Source organism: Poecilia reticulata, linkage group LG10 (genome assembly GCF_000633615.1).
Source record: "Poecilia reticulata strain Guanapo linkage group LG10, Guppy_female_1.0+MT, whole genome shotgun sequence".
Lineage (NCBI taxonomy): Eukaryota > Metazoa > Chordata > Actinopteri > Cyprinodontiformes > Poeciliidae > Poecilia > Poecilia reticulata.
Genome location: NC_024340.1, coordinates 20,087,576 through 20,106,004, shown reverse-complemented (window position 1 = coordinate 20,106,004; position 18,429 = coordinate 20,087,576). Strand labels below are relative to the sequence as shown.

General features: G+C 36.9%; 1 long non-coding RNA gene across 2 annotated transcripts in view; it reads right to left on the bottom strand.

Moving 5' to 3' along the window:
• Positions 1-457: 457 nt before the first annotated feature.
• Positions 458-18,429, bottom strand: part of LOC103471467 (uncharacterized) — a 25,293-nt gene continuing 7,321 nt past the window's right edge. The window contains exons 2-4 of one of the 2 annotated variants that reach the window (XR_534643.2): positions 13,413-13,442; positions 1,330-1,440; positions 458-1,255 (exon numbers count right to left, since the gene is read on the bottom strand). This is a non-coding gene — a long non-coding RNA (uncharacterized LOC103471467). The remainder of the gene's footprint in view (positions 1,256-1,329; positions 1,441-13,412; positions 13,443-18,429) is intronic. The other variant, XR_534644.2, reaches the window with a different exon arrangement.

The window sequence follows — 18,429 nt, the reverse complement described above, 5'->3', positions numbered from 1 at the left end:
CGAACTCTATAGGAGGATAAAAGCTTATGGTATCGTTTTGTCATCTCTGCACAGCTTTATTCTAGACCTGTCTGTTTTGTTGTTTGGTCTTCATGAAGCTGTTTGTTCACTAATGTTCTCTAAAAAAAAAAGCCTGGAGATTACATTTTACAATGCTGGACTCTACTTACTAAAGCACTGACTTTTGAAGGCATTGTGTGCTGCAATCGGTCTATTTTTTAAGGATACCACAGTAAATTAAGAATACAAATGCACATGACACATTTCAGATTTTATCCGTCAAAAAAGATAATAAACTGCTTTCATTTCACAATTAAATTATGCGTTGTTTCTGTTGGTCTAGCCCATAAAATCCCTTTACTCGGTGTACATAATATTCAGGATCTTAAAAAAGTACATTGGAATCTCAAGTGGAGGATTTTATTGTTTTCTTTTCAATAAAACCCATCAAGCAAAGACACATTCTTTTCAGGCAGAGTTCCTCCCTTTGTCATTACACACAAAAGAACATAAAATGGTATCTGCATGACAATAGTTTTCTGTTCAATGACGAGACAAAAGGAAACAGAGGGTGTTTGGATCTTAGCAGCACAGCATCATATCAAGTAAATGACAACACAGACATGATTATTGTAGGGAAACTAATTAAGTTTTTGATCTAATAGCATGATGAATCCATTCATTGGTGTGATGATACAGAGAAAAAAAAAAACAACTCAATGTTAAATATCAGCACTGAGAATGTGTCAAGATCTTCACGTTCTCACTGGGAATTAGTCACAAACTGACAATTAGTCAGGAGTCGTTGGTGCCACATGTCATCACAGTGCAGAATAGTTTTTTGACAGGCAATGGCTTTGTGTCATAATAAGTATGCATAGTGATTTTTTTTATTATAATATTACCTAATATCTGTCAGAATAAAAGTTAACACTGTCCTTTGGAGAAAGAAGGAAGAGGTGTGTGGCCATAATAAATGGAACATATTTAGAGCAAACCAACCCGGTAAACTTGTACTCAGTGACATGGCCAGGAACTCCTAAGCAAAGATCCACACATCAACAACAAAGTGGATCACAAGTGCAGGCTGCTGAAAACTGGACAAGGGATATCACAATAAATGAATACTGTGATTAGTTCCATTGGCATCTCATAATGTTTAGCTTATGTCATGAGGTGAACTAACTTTCTTTTTTAATTGTGCTAGTGCTGGTGGTTCAGTTGAATCAATAGAGATGATTGACCTGCACCTTTGCTGGAAAGAAATCAGAGGCAAAAATTGATATTTTTCAAAAATAACATTCCACAAACTGCAATTAAAATTCTAACCTTGTTAGACAAATCAAGTCGAACTGCACAGGAGGGAGAAAAGCAGAATGTGGCTCGCGATCGGCATCAGCTAATGTGTCCCTCTCCATATTACAAATGCTTCCGACTTCCCTGCAACACATAACACAGCAACAAGTCTACAACAAAAAGGCAAACATAATACAAAAAAAAAAATCCAGACCTCAAACTAGTGAGATCAACTGACTTGATGCTATCTTGACCTTTTTTCTCTCCGTTTTGCATGATATATTAAATTGGGAATAAGATTAATTGGGAATAAAACAGATGGGATGACTATTAGTTGGAAAAACATGAGTGGACAATATAATTCCACAAAACTAGACCAAAGGTGAAGAGCTGGGATTGAGAATTGACCGAAAAGTGAGCCTTTCAATCACTTTTTATTATATTATATATTAGATTTTTTTTTATTTTGGATATATTAGACATATTGCCAAGCTCATAGTGTTATTGCATGACTTCCCTCACTTTTAATCTCACTGTCCACTGGCGCTGGAAACAATGTGATTTCCCAAGATTTCTCTCTGTTTCTTTAATCCCCAGAAGTTGAGAACAAGCAGCTATTACTTTGTTAATACAGCACACAAGCAACTTTTTAAGGACTAAGGAATTGTCTGGGGAGCTGTGCAACTGTGGTGACATGTTTTGATTTTCAAATGAATCCATCCACAGGCTTTCTGACAATCTGTTTTAACAAGAGAAAAATCCAAAAGAGCAGTGATAGTGATCTGAGGCAGTGCTGCCCCTCCACAGCCGGGCAGACGCAAGTTACTGAGTTAATTAAAGCAAAAGTTCATGATTTGAACAAAAGGAAACAGCCTTTGTAAAGTTGATCTAAAGGTCACTCATCATTACTTAACATGACCATTCTCTAAACCCTGTGTTCCCCATAATCCAAGTGAGAGGTTACAGTTGGCGCCATGCTGGCTTTTCCCCTTTTTATAGCTTTTAATCCCTGCTATCAAGAGTGAGGATGCTGGTTATATAAGCAGAATAAGGTCTAGAATGAATCCAATTAGGTGTTTCTACAACTCTGTGAGTAACATTTAAATTCAATTTTAAAAAGAATTCCATGACTCAAATAGAATCAACAAAGAAACTGGGATGTACACAGCAATTATGAAAAATATGATTTAGAGAAAACTTGTAAATGTATTTAAAAGGGTGTCAAAACCGCTGAAGAAGTAAACTCTTAAGAGGACAAAATTCATATCAAAACATAACATACAAGAACATCTTTCAAGATTTTCTCTTTGGATTTTCACTATTTTATTCAGTCTGATCTTTTTACATGACTACATATGCCTGTTTTTTTCTTCTTTTTGTTTTTAAAGATATAGCTTCAACTTCACTTGACAAAATGTATTAACTCTGCTTTGGAGTTAAAAGGCATCCTGGTACAGACTGAGAAAATTATGAACCGAGGTGAAGTGAAATCCTGACTGTAGGTTTTATTGTTAATGTCATGGTTCTCATTAAACACCAAGGTGTCTTTAGAACCACTGAATACTCCTTCAGTTTGGAACCAAATTTTAAGAAAGGCAAAGATTGACAAGGGACACAGTCTATAATTGGAACATTCAAACTAATATGTAAATAATCCATTTAAAAAAGCAAATATGTAGTGTTGTATTTACACATAACTAGTGTTGCACCAATCAGCCAGCCAGTTAGTTTTCCAATAATTAGCAGGCAAACTCTGAAAACGCTATAAAAAGCATGTTCTTCCCGTTCATAAATTAATAAAAATTAAAGTCCCTAGACCCACTGAAAAAGATGGGTCTTTGATTTGATTTGTTCTGAGTTCAATTAAAAAATTCAATAAGTTAGGGACACAAACTTTCTGTTTATTTACAAACAACAACCTTTGTCAGTGAGCAGCACATTTTTTGCTTTTATACACAATGTTTTACACATCACAAGTGGTTTTCAGCTTTTCTGCCATTTAGTTTGAAGCTTAACTGATAACACAAAAACAGCTTAATCTAATAGTGATGGAGGTTAAACATGCATATCAATAAAGATTAAAACAGTGTTTCTCAACCTTTTTTGGCCCAGCGCCCCCCCCAGCCTTTATCCGCCCCCCACCAAAGAATTTGCAGGCTACGATGCACTGACCATTATTTTATCAATATTACTATCACTATTGTAGATGTTTTGATTTTTATGCTTGTTTCTGTATCATCAAAAATAATTTCCCAGAGAACAAAAAAGTCATGGGAATAGAAATTATTTWSACAGGTGTCTACGAAAAATGCAATGAACATTCAAGTTAAAATTGGTGGGCCTAACAGCAGCCAATCAGAGTGGAAACAATATTCTTTGTACCATTTTCTAGTTGTAAAAATATTCCACAAAATGACCAGATAAAAGATGAACAACATGCCAGTTTAAACTTTGAACTATTTGCAAAACGAATGAGCTCTGCAACATTAAAACATGGATAGAACTGTAACTACATTAATCATAGCTCTTCTTCTCTTCAGTGTTTGTCAGTTTCTGGTGGTGCAGCTCTGTGCTGCCTTCAGGAGAATGGGACATCAGAGYATCAWCCATAAAATTTCACCCACWTGGCATTTATTGTGCAAACCAGAGCTTTCAGTGGAAAAACAAAAGTTCCAAGTTCTTTTAATGCCATACAAATATGAGACAGAAACATGGATTGTATCTTTATATAGACCTGTCTGTTGATTTATAGATTATTAGTTTCACTGGACAAAAATTACAAAAACAAATCTGGTTCTTAATCAAATCCTAATGAGTCAAATTGAAAGTGTCATGGAGTCATCAGCCTCATGACATTAACACTGACATGAAAAATAATATTGAAGAAATAAATATATAAAATCTAATTAAAAACATAAATAAGTGACAAGTTCTTTACTGTTATGGTCTGTAAGATATATTTATTCTCAGTATTAGATGTGGTCTCAACAAACACATGACATTTCAACAATATTATTTTACCTTTTATCTCGAAATAGTGTCTGTTTATTCTTGCCATACAGTCCTCTGTATTAATTATTGCCCGAAAGGTCTTGCCATACCAGTTTATTCCTCTGTGTTTACTTTAGTTTCYTAGTTTATTCTTGCATTTTGTTCTTCATTCATTTCCATTTAGTTTCATTTGATTAATATTATCCTCTCTTGGTTTATTGCTATGTCCACTTTAGTTTCTTTCCTGTTGCTAGATTTATTTGATTGTTTATTGACCATCAGTAATTTTCACTCATCACCTGCTGCGTCGCCTAATCGTCATGTGTTTCATGTGTTGATTTTTTCACTGTTCATCGTCGGATTCTCTGTTTTTATGCCGTAATTCACATCTAGTTCGTCGCTCCGTTTTATGTCCCGCTTCTCCTGTTTTGCGCAATGTGCGCGTCGTTTTTTTTAAGCCCCTAAGGTGCAGGGCGGTGGTGAAGCGTATCGATGGGGAAAAGGCAGACTGACATAAACCTTTTAAAACAACGGAAACAATTACTGCATTCTGATTATTGAAATTTAAAAGTGCTGTGTTGTTCTATCACCCCCGTTTCATACCGGACCACTTACAGCACCGGTGTTAACGCTATAAAATGAACGCTCTCTATCGAGGTATCACCCATGGAGGGATTTCTTTATTTCTTTATTTAAATGGGTTCATTTTTCAGAGGGATACACAGTGAGGGTATCGTGATTTTAGCTACCAGTAGCAGGAGAATGGAGCTGCGCCAAGAAGCTAACAGAAGCTACAAACACTGAATAGAAGATGAGCTGCCATTGATACAGTTGCAGCCAAGCATGGTTTAATGTTACACAATACAGTTTTACCAAGTTGCTCAAAGTCTAAACTGGTATTGTGCATTTAAGGTGTAAAGTTTACCTTCGACTAAACGCCCCCCAAAGGCATCCCAGCGTCCCCCTTTAATAAAAATGTCCGCCAGCGCCCCCTGCCGTCCTCTGAACGCCCCCTGGGGGGCGGTACCGCCCACGTTGAGAACCGCTAGATTAAAAGAAGCAGCTTAAAATAATAGATTTGATTAACACGATGTACATAGAGCAAGATGGAAGCACTTGATTCAAGGTTTGTGTGGGTTTCGACTTTAGTTTCCCCCACCCAAATTAAACACACGTCGTCTCATTGTGTCATTTTTGTCTCCCAAAAATACACAACTCCATTCTCTCAACAAATCCAAACTCAAGCTTCTGAGATGTTCATGCAATTATTTTTGGTATTATCAGCAGCCATCACTCAGTCTCCAGGGTTGGAGAGTCCCTGATGATGGACCCATCTATTATTTACTGCAGCAGTCTAGCAGACCAAAGAAGTAAAAGAGAATCAATTATTTAAATAGGAATTATTCAGATGCGGCTTTGAATGTTAAAGAGGAATAAAGAAGTAGGATACCTGCACAGCATGCATATAAAGCTAAAGAAAGTGAAATAAAAAATCAAGGATGCCAAGTAGAGCTGTGGAAAACATGGACATTATTTGTAGAAACTCAGTGATAAAGCTCAGTTGTATAATATCATGGTTGTATTGCAGTTTACACAAAAGAAACTGAAAACTTGCAATAAAAATTTTGAGATGAAACATTTCTGTCTTTTTAAAGCAACAATTTTCCAATGCAGAGAGATTCTCAAAGATACAAAGTGATTCTGACGATCTGTGGCCATGTAGCAGATACTACCCATGCGGAACCAAGGCAGGTGGGTTGCTGGTTTGAAACCGAGCTGCCTCGTCATGAATGAGTTGCTGTCGCTTTAAATTGCTTCCATTTTGTTGTAACAATGCATTCTGTGGAATATTTATTAGCAAAGAAAGACTTTCTGCACGGGGCTGCACAGTGGCGCAGTTGGTAGAGCTGGGTTCTGGGTTTGATTCCCGGCCCCGGTCTTTCTGCATGGAGTTTGCATGTTCTCCCTGTGCATGCATGGGTTTTCTCCGGGTACTCCGGTTTCCTCCCACAGTCCAAAAACATGACTGTCAGGTTAATAGGCCTCTCCAAATTGCCCCTAGGTGTGAGTGTGTGTGTGTGTGTGTGTGGTTGTTTGTCCTGTGTGTCTCTGTGTTGCCCTGCGACGGACTGGCGAACTGTCCAGGGTGTACCCCGCCTCTCGCCCGGAACGTTAGCTGGAGATGGGCACCAGCACCCCTCCCGACCCCACTAAGGGACAAAAATGCAAGAAAATGGATGGATGGATGGACTTTCTGCACAGATGACATCCTGTCAAGATATTGTGGTTAAATTAGCAGAGATCCTGAAAGCAAACCACTCCAACATTTCCCTCCGACACCGAGAACTGTCTGTGAATCTATGAGGACAGTGAGTAGAGCAGGGGACCTGACAGATGTATAGAGCTACAGTAAATGCCACAGAAGAAGGCTGAAAACAACTAGTTAGCAAGGCAAAGACAGATTAAATAGCTTAACCAAATAAAGTCAAAGGTCTAGAATACAAATTGAGAATTGGCTGTGATTGCTGTGAGTGCAACAGAAAATCTCACAGACAGTTGACCAACAGGTATCAAGTGATGAGCTCTGTCAGGGACTCCAAATGCCAAAGATAGGAACTTGATCTGATACCTGGGATAAAGTCAGGAAATCCTTAGTATTTGACTGATATTGCCATGTCACATTATTGAAATGTTCACCCAACAATCAGTACATGTCCCATCCTCAAGTTTGCAGGTTATAAGTTTGCTTGCTAGTTTGCTTTTCCAGAAAAATAACAAAAATAACAAACATTTTTTAAATGAAAGTTCAAAAGTACAGTTATTACTGCAGTCCACAACATAATTCTTTGACAGATATTTAAGCCTAAACTCTGGAAATTCTTTGTGGTATTTTTCGTCTTAATTATGTATGAGATGTAATATTACATCTAGGTGGAAATATTTTGGTGACTGATGGAATCCGTTTTAAATGTCTTCTTGGGTCGCTGGTTTAATCAATCACATAAACACATCTTGAACACTTTAGCAGCACAGTTTGTGAACAACAATAAAGCAGAAAATCAGGAGTGTGTTAAAACTTTTAGCCAAGAGGACTAGAAAAGTTCCCTGTACACCAAATCACTGTGTGTCCAATGTTTCCCATCAGTCTGTCCTGGAACTGTATCTGTTTGTCCATCTGTCCTCTCAATGCTGTCAAATACATAGACAGAATATGGAAATGGGTGCTGCACTGCTCCTTCATTATTCATACGTCTGTACCTGGTGAATAATCAGATTACAGCTGATGAATGTGCTGAATAATTCACGAGGCCATGATTGGGGCTGTTTATGTGACCTGGGAGCGCTGATGGGAAGGAGACCGGAAGCAGAATCCTTTGGGCCCTTAAGGTCCCCCCCTTTTTTACCTCCCAATGGTGGGTCTTTCCCGTCTCTCCTCCCCTTCATCACCTTTCCAGTTCACCAGCTGTGTTAATAACCGCACCGTGGAGCAGAGGGGGAGTGGCAGTGGGGACTGAGGGAATGGGGGGCGGTTAATGATGGGGTTTAATAGTGACCTGTTGCAAGGAGGTGGTTTGAATAATTTAAAAGGAGGTCTTAAATTGATTGTTGTGCTGCAGTGATGGGCAGGGATGAGTTATGCAACAATCCACCACAGACACATTATTATGTTTAATTATTTTCATCCCCTTTGACTCTGCATCCAGAAGAAACCACATCTCCAAACAAAAGAGACATTCCACCCAGTTTGTTTAGACCTTGGCTTCCAGTTTTCCATTGATGCTCAAAAACTGGAATCTCCTTGTTCAGTCTCCTTGCCCGTTTTATACACCCTGATGTGAATCTCCTATTTAAACAGTCTAATAAAATACCCCCCATTGTAAAAGTCTTTAGTTTTGACATGAATAAGGCAACACTGCTTAAATGCTTTGCTTTTAAAATTCAGTTTCAGTTGTCATGATAACAAAAGCATGATCTTAAAGACAGAGTTTTACACAGTAAGAAACTATGGCCACTAGGTAAAATGGTGTCTAAAAATGTTGATTTCTTGTCCTAAGTAAACAGAAAGGCATTTATGATTTAAGATGCTGTTCACAGTAAATGCTGAAGTACTTGCATTTAAAAGCTAAAGCCAATGAATAATTGTGATAAAGGAAAAATCTCCATGTTGGAAGATGACCTGGCAGCAGACTGCTGAGCATTTATGTGATCGTGCTGTGACAGTATAATTATGACAACTATGTTTCTATAGCACATACGTTTTTGTTCATCTGCCTAACATTTTTTTAATTACTGCAGCACTACTGGTGATGGATGCTTGGAACATATAATTTGAATGCAGATCTACTTTTACAACACATGAAACAATTATAATGACTGCACTAAGTTAAATGAGAAGATATTTTCTTGCCATCAACAAATAGCAAGGAAATAGCTGCTAATGGTGAAATTATGAACTACCAACTAACTTTTTAGTCATGACTTTAGATCATTGAAGGAAGTTAGTGTATTTTGGGTCTTTGTGAAACATGTTTTATGTAGTTTTATAGTCTGTGTGTCGAAAATAGGAAAATTGGACTTAGACATTTGTAGCATATCCACTGCAGGACATGTTTTCCAAGTTTAGGCTAGGATGACTGTCAAATGTGGCATTTTTACCAGGATTTAAAATAAAGTTCCACAATTTAGTACTGTTGCGAGCTACAGAAATACCTCACTTTAATGCTTTTCTGTCTGGATAGAGATGAAGAATGAGTGATGCTGACCCTGAACAGGATGTCGTGATGCATGAATAGCTGAGTGCTTAAGTCCAGTAGTTTATACAAACACTTAAAGCTTCTGAGTGAAATGTATTTCAGTAAAACCAAAGAGCTGTCTTAAAAATGCTCTGAATGTTTGCTTCTGTCTTGCTGCATTTTGCTGCTGTGGTGTCTGTTTCGCTCGACTGACTGTTTGTGTGTAGTATCTTATCATGTGTGGTTAGCTTAGCACTGTTAGCAAACACAGCCTGGGTAAACAGGAGGAGACTAGGTCCCCACATGAATTTACCACTCTGCAGGTTTTGGACAACGGTGAATAAACATTATTGTTGTCCAATGACTGGATATCCCCATGGTTAAAAACACACTCACAACAACCATGAGCTATTCAAACCTTGTTTAAATATGCCTTTATAGAACAAATGCTGGGCACTGATTAAATAAGCTTTTTGTCTCTTGGGACAGTGTTGATTTAAGGTTTCTCAGGTTATCCATCCATCTACTGTCTGTACCCATTTGTACTTGCAGGGTTGTGGGTCCAGTATAATCCATGTCACTCTTTAAAATGATTGCTTGAGTATGTTTGGAACTCACTGGAGTTTGCTTCCACCTAAATAACTAAGAAAAAAAAAGGAAAGAAGCTATTTTTTTGCCAGCAATTGATATAGTTTATTATGTTTTGGTTTCTGATAAATTTTCCTAAAGGGAAAATATTGCATTTCTCCTCTCCTCGTACCCAGTCTCTTGCCCAAAATGTCTCCCCACAAGGGGCAAAGGTTTAAGAAAATGGATGAATGGATGGATGGTATTTATTGTGGCACCAGTATTATTTAGAAACCTTTTGAGCAGACATCAGAAGCCATGGTAGAGAAATTTGAGGTAATGAATTTTTATCTTTTTCATTTTTATTAAAATTTCTGGACTAGTCAAATCCCACCACATAGTTCTGCTAAGGAACTTAGGAACTACATCAACTTTATCCATCTCTTTGAACCCCCCCCCCCAAAAAAAAAAAAAAACTAAAACTATTGGCATGATTGAGATGATTATATAGGAGACATATTCTGCATCTTAATTTCAGGTAAGGTGACGAGTTAATGCATTTTTCAAATATGAGTGGGTTTTCTGCAATTAAATCCCATCAATCTGTTTCAATTCAGTATAATAAAAGGTGTTTCTGTTGCTCCATAATTGTGCTATATACTGTATTAACACAGCTCTTGATAGAGGGTTGGTTCCGCCTGCCACTTACCTTGATGAAAAGACACTTTAGTATTTACTTAACTGCAAAACAGCATATAAAAACATGCATTTATTCCATATACTCTATATAATAATAATAATAATAATAATAATAATAATAATAATAATAATAATAATAAAAAGTTAACACACTAAGTATAATTTGTCTACAAACCCACAATCCAGTGAAGCATAAATTTTTTTGATTGTATTACTTTACTTTCTGAATGAACAAATATGCATTCTGTATTTAAGCATTTCATTCCAGAATGAAAGAATTTCTGAAAGCTTTATCCTGTTTGCCCCCCAAGTTTCCCAACATCATTTCCATTTCCAACAGCAGATCTGAACATGGGCCTGTGGGCATCCTAGGGGCCTGAAAGGGATAATCCATTATTGTAAATTTAGGAAAAAATACAACATGACAGCAGTGAAATCCTAAGTGACTTATTTACATGAAACATGGTTACGTACTCTGCGTTCTCCCAGACTGTGATGCACACAGCCAATGAAATTCTTTCCACCCAAATTGTAGCAACTCTGAACCCAATGGGCGAGGAAACTCTCCATTTGTCGTGTCGACAGCACGAGCAGAGAAACCCACAATGGGAAAACAATGCCTAAAGAGGCAATCGCATTAGAGCTCATGAGCCATTCATGCATGTTCATTTTGAATTCACGGTAATACAGAGCATAAGGAAGCAGCTCTGCTCCACAGAAAGCACCTACCACAACAAGCCTTTTATTTTCTAACACTTGTTTGCATAAAACATCGCCAAGATGGTGTCACAACATTATGCAAATATTTAAAGTTGGTAGTTTTATTAACGTCATTAATTTTTAACATATTGTGTTCATACTGTGTGCACAAGTATTATTTAAGTCCCATTTTTACAGGTTGTTTTTGTTCAACACCAAATACATTGCTCTCAATTAATCCAAAAATATTGATACAACTTAAACAAAAATAAATAAGAGAAAAAAAATGAGGTTTTGGCTTTGTGCTTGCAATGTTAAGTAGTCATGTGTTTCCTTGATGAGATTTTTTAAAATAAATAGCTCTTCTAATTCATATGTAAGAAGTTTATGAAGTTGTTCTTTTTTAACACATAAGCCAAAGGGTCTGGTCAGCAAATTGTTTAAAGCTTAATTGCTTTTGTACAGAGCAACTAACTGTTGAAATATTGTCACTTGCAATCTCCCGTCATTGTCCAAGTATTTTTATTTATTTATTTATTTTTTTTACATTTTTGGATTTGCCGAAAACATAGCCTTTTGGTTTCATATGGCAAAACTGTATTTAAAAACAATCTGAGTGCATTTGGATGGTACAGTTCACATTGTTTTCTGGGGTTTAGAGAATTTTGAAGTTTATCTATTTTTTGGCACAGTATAAATACAAACATGTGAACATTATGAATTTTATATTTCCAGGAAAGATGTGGATGTGATTTCTCTATTGCAGAACATCAGTTGCAGTCATGCACAACAAATTGTCTAGCTGAGATTAGGGATTTATAAAATAAACATGCATTCACTACACTTATAGCTGCACAGCACCTATAGGCTGTAGCAGTTGTTAATTTTAATTAAGATGGTCTGAAAAAAACAGTCCCTTAACATAAAAAAACAGATCTGCAATATGTACTGCATCCAAAAGCTCAGATAACCTGACAAGGAGAGATATGTTTCTATCAAGCAATATTTAAAGCAGTATTTGGAAAAACTAATTCGAAGCTTTGTTGTCCTACTTTGTCAACACTATGGATGTGACAAAAAATTTGATTTATATAAAGATAGAAACAGGAAATAATGTGAAATGTTTTGTTTTGAGGGTTCTACTTTTTTTAATCATTTAAACTGGGATATAGTGGTCCCATTTCTGAAAAAACAGTTTGGAGCCAAAATTTACTAGGGTTCTTGTCTGTTTGTGTCATGTGACCTGCTTGCCCAGTCAGTCAGCAGTCCATTGACAGTGACCTGCAGAAACTCCAGTTTGAACAAAATACTAGTTGCAGGTTAGAAATGGAAGAATAGTAGACACAGCAGCATCTGGGACATCATTAGTGGGTAAGTAAAGTGCTACAGTGTGGCAATTTTACTCCACTATGAAAAAAATTACATTGATTTAATTAGTTTTAATTCAGAATTAGACTGGGACTCATATTGGCTAATCACTAGGATTGTTTTTTTTCTTGAAAAGCTGATGAGAACATCCCTAATTTCCTGGTTTCTATACCACACAGAAATGAAACAAATGTAATTGTAACTTTATATTGCACTGACTTACATGTAGGTCTGAATTTTTTTGTAGCATATATTGTTTTAAAGGTTACCAATTGTTAAACATGATGATACATTGTATGATCTGTATTTTTAGAGAAATTAAAATTCACTCAGCCTCACTGAGATGAATGAGTTTTTGGAAAAGGTTTAAATAATTCAAAACCACTTGGAAGAAATAATGCAGGGCGTATTTTCTTCTTCTGTTCCACTGAGTCAATGTTGTTCTACTCATCACTTGTGTTATTCTTTGCCTTCTTTTTCATTTACATTTTTCACCGTTGTAAAACCAGAGACTCATCCTCAGAAAATCCTTTTTGCTCAGAGAGAAGATCTCCATCCATAAATACAAACCAAAAAAAATGAGTTACTGGTCCCAAATTACTAAAAGCAATTCGAGTAGAAAATCAAGGCTGAAAGTACATCATCATTTCTAAATGCATGAACAAAGAGAGCTGCTGAAGAACAGCAGAATCCCCGTCAGCACTGACCTCACACTCCCAAAACCACAGCTCATGAGTCGGAGCTGCTGTGGGGTGTTTTTGGAGAGTCAGCCCATAGAGTCATCGCCTTTAAGGCCAGAGGACGGAATGTCTCCCTCTCTGACCAGAGGCCAAAGTAGGTCAGCCGTCCAAACCTCGCCTGGGAGGATAGCCATCATCAAATACTAATCAGTGCTCGTCCAAGGGTGCGCTCCATTTCTGTGCCTGCAGGGTCTTGGAGGAGCCCCAACAATTCCCCTAGCCCTGCTTTGCTTCGTAACAGTTACAGCCAAAAGCAGAAGGACAAAGTTTACTGTCAAAGCTACTGAAATCTGGAGCCCAATCAAAGTATAATACGCACCATAGACGCAGAGATATCAGCTTGCCAACCCTGCAAACACACAAACAACACACACTGGGTTAGCTGCCAGGCCTGATGGACTTTATTTAGACCAGGCTTTTTGACATCTGATTGAATACTACTTAATCCCACTTAAGATTGACCCCAAAATCCTCTTGACAATGAAATAAAGCTGGCTACATTTGTTTTTTCTTCTTCTTTTACAACCTGTATATTTTTTGTTAAAGGTCTGCTGTGAAAGGGCCTTTAGAGGACACTCAAACACAGTCTTCCCGGTTTATAGAGCTGCTACCGTTTGCCCTTTTTTTTGTTACAGCTGTCAGCTCTGTGGTGACAATGAAGTATTTCTCCTCCTTTTGCAACTTAAACACAGTTTCTGCAGATCTTACCATCTAAGTTAACCCAAACACAAATAACCTGGTTGAATTTGGAAGATTGTTCCTATCCTGACAGAAGACAAAGCGACTGTCTTTCTCCGTTTTAACAGTTTGTACCAATCTTTCACACATCTCAAGATGTCCCACAAGGCCCTGTCATTGGACCTACTTTCCTTACAATTTGCATTAATAATAGAGGCTGAATGCTAATGATGTTATATTGTATTTTCTGTCTTTGGATGCCGATAGAACAGATGTCCTGGTATTTGGTCTGGTGTAACCAACATATTTGCTTTACCTCAAACTGGAGCAAACTGCAGGCAAATCCAAGTCTAAATTGTTTCCAAAGGTAAAAAATAAAAAAATTAAAAATAAATAAATAAAAAGTAATAACTGAGCTTATTCCTGCTATTGAATGTAGACAAGGTTCCCTTGCTAAAATATTTTCTTTGAGTCTATTTTTGATGGCAATAAATCTTGCTTTGTCTCTAATGTTAAGGCACAGCTTGTTGCTGTCACCTTTTATCTTACGTTGACAAAGTAGATCTTATTTACATAGATGTCTCTGTTCACCTATTGCAGATATTTGAACTGTTTAGGAAGGATCATCATGTATTACACTACAGTATAGAAGAACCTGATTTTGTTTTGCATTTTGTCCTTCATTTATCTAGTAATTTTAGTAATTTTGTTATATATATATTTTTAAGGCTGCATTCCATTCATTACTGATATAAAGCAAGTTCCAAGTCTCTGCACTGAGATTTTTTTCTCCCTTCTTGAAAAGACAGAAATCAATCCTAAGCTGTTCAGATACAATGACATTCATAAAAGTGGTATATCAGTGCCTCAAAGAATAAACACTAATATCACAGTCCTTTTAAATGAGGTTTAGCTTTTAATTTGACTTTAGATGAAATGTGTAAGTTGTGTCACTCTGCCACAACAGCTAGTCTCATCTCAGAATTTATTATAGCAACTCCTATGATTGTCAGGCGGCGACTCGTCCTGCTCGTTATCAAATTAGACTGAAGGCCTCCTTCAGGGGAAAATAAATTGAATTTTTTTTCTTTCCTTTAAGTAAATCAGTGATCACTGCAAAACCCCTGAAGACTCAGCAATAATCAAATTACTCTCAGCTGATGTGAAGTAGGGCTGATAATCAGCAAAGAAGGGGTGGAGGGAGGGAGTTGGCTTGAGGGCCTCCCAGAAACCACTCACAGATATTCCCATTGAAGCAAACACATCAAGAAAAATTATTACTTTTCTGCATTGATAAAAAAAAAATCTGTATTACCTCAGTTTCTTACATACAAGTATTCTCTGATGAAATCTTGGAATATGTTTCTAGGACTATTTGTGTTATAATGCATGCTTTCTTTCATCACATGAGTATACAATATCTAAACATGGGCAAAGTAGGTCAGTGCAGAGAACCAACATTTGATTGTATTTATATACTGACTTATGTTCATATTCAATAAATTTTAATCAGATAAAAATGTCAGAAATATTACTTATTTCTCTTAGAAATAGTAATACTAAGAATTGCAAATGTTCTTCCGACATATTTATTTGAAAACGTCTGGAAACTAAGAAACACTTGAGTACAATTCCACACTTTGTTTTAGTTTTTTTTACTGCCAAAGTTGAAAACCACTTTAAAGGACAATATATGTCACCAGAACACTGCAGATATTGTTTGGTGTGTAGTATCCAACATTATCAAAATAAAAGTTATATTTTAATAAAGACTATTAAACTGGTTGTTTATGCAGCTAAGACAAAACCAAGACAAAACTTCATTAATCATAGTTTTTACTCATGAGGATAGGCACAAATTTTTAGATGCCTGAAGTGCACTTCTGACTAAAATTAACAATTTAACAAAATCTGCTTTGCTCATTTCTGTTTTGCTTCTTCTGTGTCTTGAAGCCAAGTCGGTTGGCCTCGAGACTCTGGCTGTGGGGAGTTTTTGGTGGCATACTTTGTAATGTTGAAGCTTCTAACAGATGGCAACGTCAGTTTTTATTTGTTGAGTAAAGGTTACAAAAGCTTCAACAAAAATAGACTAGACCATCTGTTCAGTGTCTCAACAGCAAGTAGTACAGAAAATAAAGGACCTTATTGACATCATTCCCCCCCACCAAAACATGCTGTTTTCTCCATACAACACCAATTAACACCCTAGTCCACAGATTAACATGATAACATCAGAAATAGATGCACTTTTATAAATAATTAAGTGTAAAAATGTAACTATTTTGAAAATATCTAATGGATTCCTATAGCGAATGCATGGTTTTGATTGACTCCTAAAGTTTTAGAGGAGTATTGTACATTTGTTAACAGTTTCAGAAAGAGACAGTAAGGGACAACTTATACACAGAGGTGTCACATCACAAATTACAATGTCAGGTTGACTGTTTATCACTGTTTTGTTTCTGATCTACATGAGTTTATAGCAAAGGAACTGAAAACCTGGTTTGGATTTTCTTTAGCCATAGCTAACACTCAAATTCACCGAAACAAAAGCAAAGACTGAAGAGTTCATGGTAGATGGAACACAGACAGATGGTTCAACTAGTGACAAGCCTGGTAGCTCTTTTACCTTCAGAAAATATTAAGAAAATGATTAAACATTCATTCTAATTTTAATCTGTAACTTAAATTTAGACATTTCTCAGCTTTTTATGCACACCATTGCTACAACTCTTGTGCAGAACTTCAGCTTGAAAGGAAAAATAAAAATAAAACACTGGGAAGCCCAGTCCCTTGGACAAGAAGCAACCCAAATCAATGAATGTAACACAATGTGTCACCATTAGGGTGACTTAAGACTTGTGATAGCTGTAAGCTTTTCCTTCTGAGCTGTTCAAAGCTATCAACAAGAGGAGAAAATATCTCCAACAGTCTTACTTGTACTTCCTTCAGAAGTCCAGTCTACCCTTCCCTCTTTGTTTTTTTGGGGCAAAACTGGCTTCTCTGTTGCACCAAAACTCTTTACCCCACTCTGTGTGCAGACACTCACCTGTTGCACATCTTGGCAAAACTGTACACTGGCCACACTGGTGGCAAGATGGACCTGGCACTTGCTGTATACTTAAATACCTTGAAACATTCTACTATGTCACTTGAACTTCTTAAACACAAAAAAGCAAACAAAAATAAACTACTCTACTGATGTTAGGTAAAACTCAGGATGTGTGGACTCAGTAGAGATTTTAACTTTCCTTTTCTTTATACTAGACCCGTACCAACTCTGGATGGAGGAAAGGTCAGCCCTGATCCTCTTTACAGACCTTCTTGTTCATTCTAGTCTGATCCTGTCCTATTGGACAAGCCAAACCACACTTTGATGGACGGACACCAGACAGACTTATTGCACCAGCAGCTCATCAAGTCAAGTTGTACTTCTTGAATTGCTGCAGAAAGTAGCAGAAACAAGTGCAGTCTCTGCTAATACAGTGTCTGTGTATGAGGACAATGCCAGCTTCTGAGACAGGATGGTTAATGTAAACCGTTGTACCATTTGCAACTCTTGACAATCTTGAGCTATAGTCAACCATCATGAACTACAAAATGAAGTTGCATAAATTCTAGCAACAAAAATGTGTTTAATTTGAAGTGACACAGCACAATAATAATATCAACTAAATATGAGTACTTCTTTTGGAGTCCATCTTTTTTTGCTCATCTACATTCCAGTTAAGGGCTTGCGAAGTTTCCAGAGTGGTTTTAGCTTGTTAAGCTACTCAACTCTGACTTGTGCATCATCCAGGCATTAAAAAGGCCCCTAAACTCAGTGAATGAAGCATTGTGCCAACACAGAACAGCCAACTTAGAAAAGGGCCAGCTTTAAATTGGATCTTTAGGCTCTTTGTCACCAGCAGTCTGTCACAAAGACACAATTAGCTTTAAATGCATTTACAAAACATGCCAACTATGACACATTTTTTTATACTTTTTTCACTTACAAGGTGATTCCTGCAGAGCTATTAGCTAAAAAACTTGGCATATAGTGGACGATCAAATGAAGGATGATGCATCTCTTAGGTTCTGTCAGGTGTTTGATTGATTTTTTTTTCTTTCTCAAAGACATGACTTTTAGATGCTGTTCATCTCCTGGATATGGCCAGCTTGTCCTCCATTTGTCCTGATTTTCATTTATTAAGGACATAGCACATCTTGCCAAGATGTGCCCAGTTTTCAGTTAATAGCGCTTTGCCAGTCACTGCTATGGTTGTAATGTTACTTTCTTATTACCTGGCTTACATATAAAAATTGTAATTGGTTCTTTGCACATGTAAACTTCTCAGAAAGGCTCCAGCTAACATGAGTACATCTGGTATGAAATTATGGCTACAACTATATTTGTTTCTGTTTTTACTTTGCTGATTTTACCCTAAAAACTAACCATTGTGTGTTTTCATGCTATTTCCCTGCTGTTTGCTCTCTACATTATAGTAGCACAATGACAGACATGCTGTTGGAAGCGGAACAAATTGCTGTTTTAATGGGATTATTTTTAACAATTCCTTTCAACTTCTTTCCTCGCCGTGTGATTGGATTGTCATTCAGATTGGTCCAGGCAACAACAAACTCACTTTTGCCAACAAATCTATGTGTGTATATATATA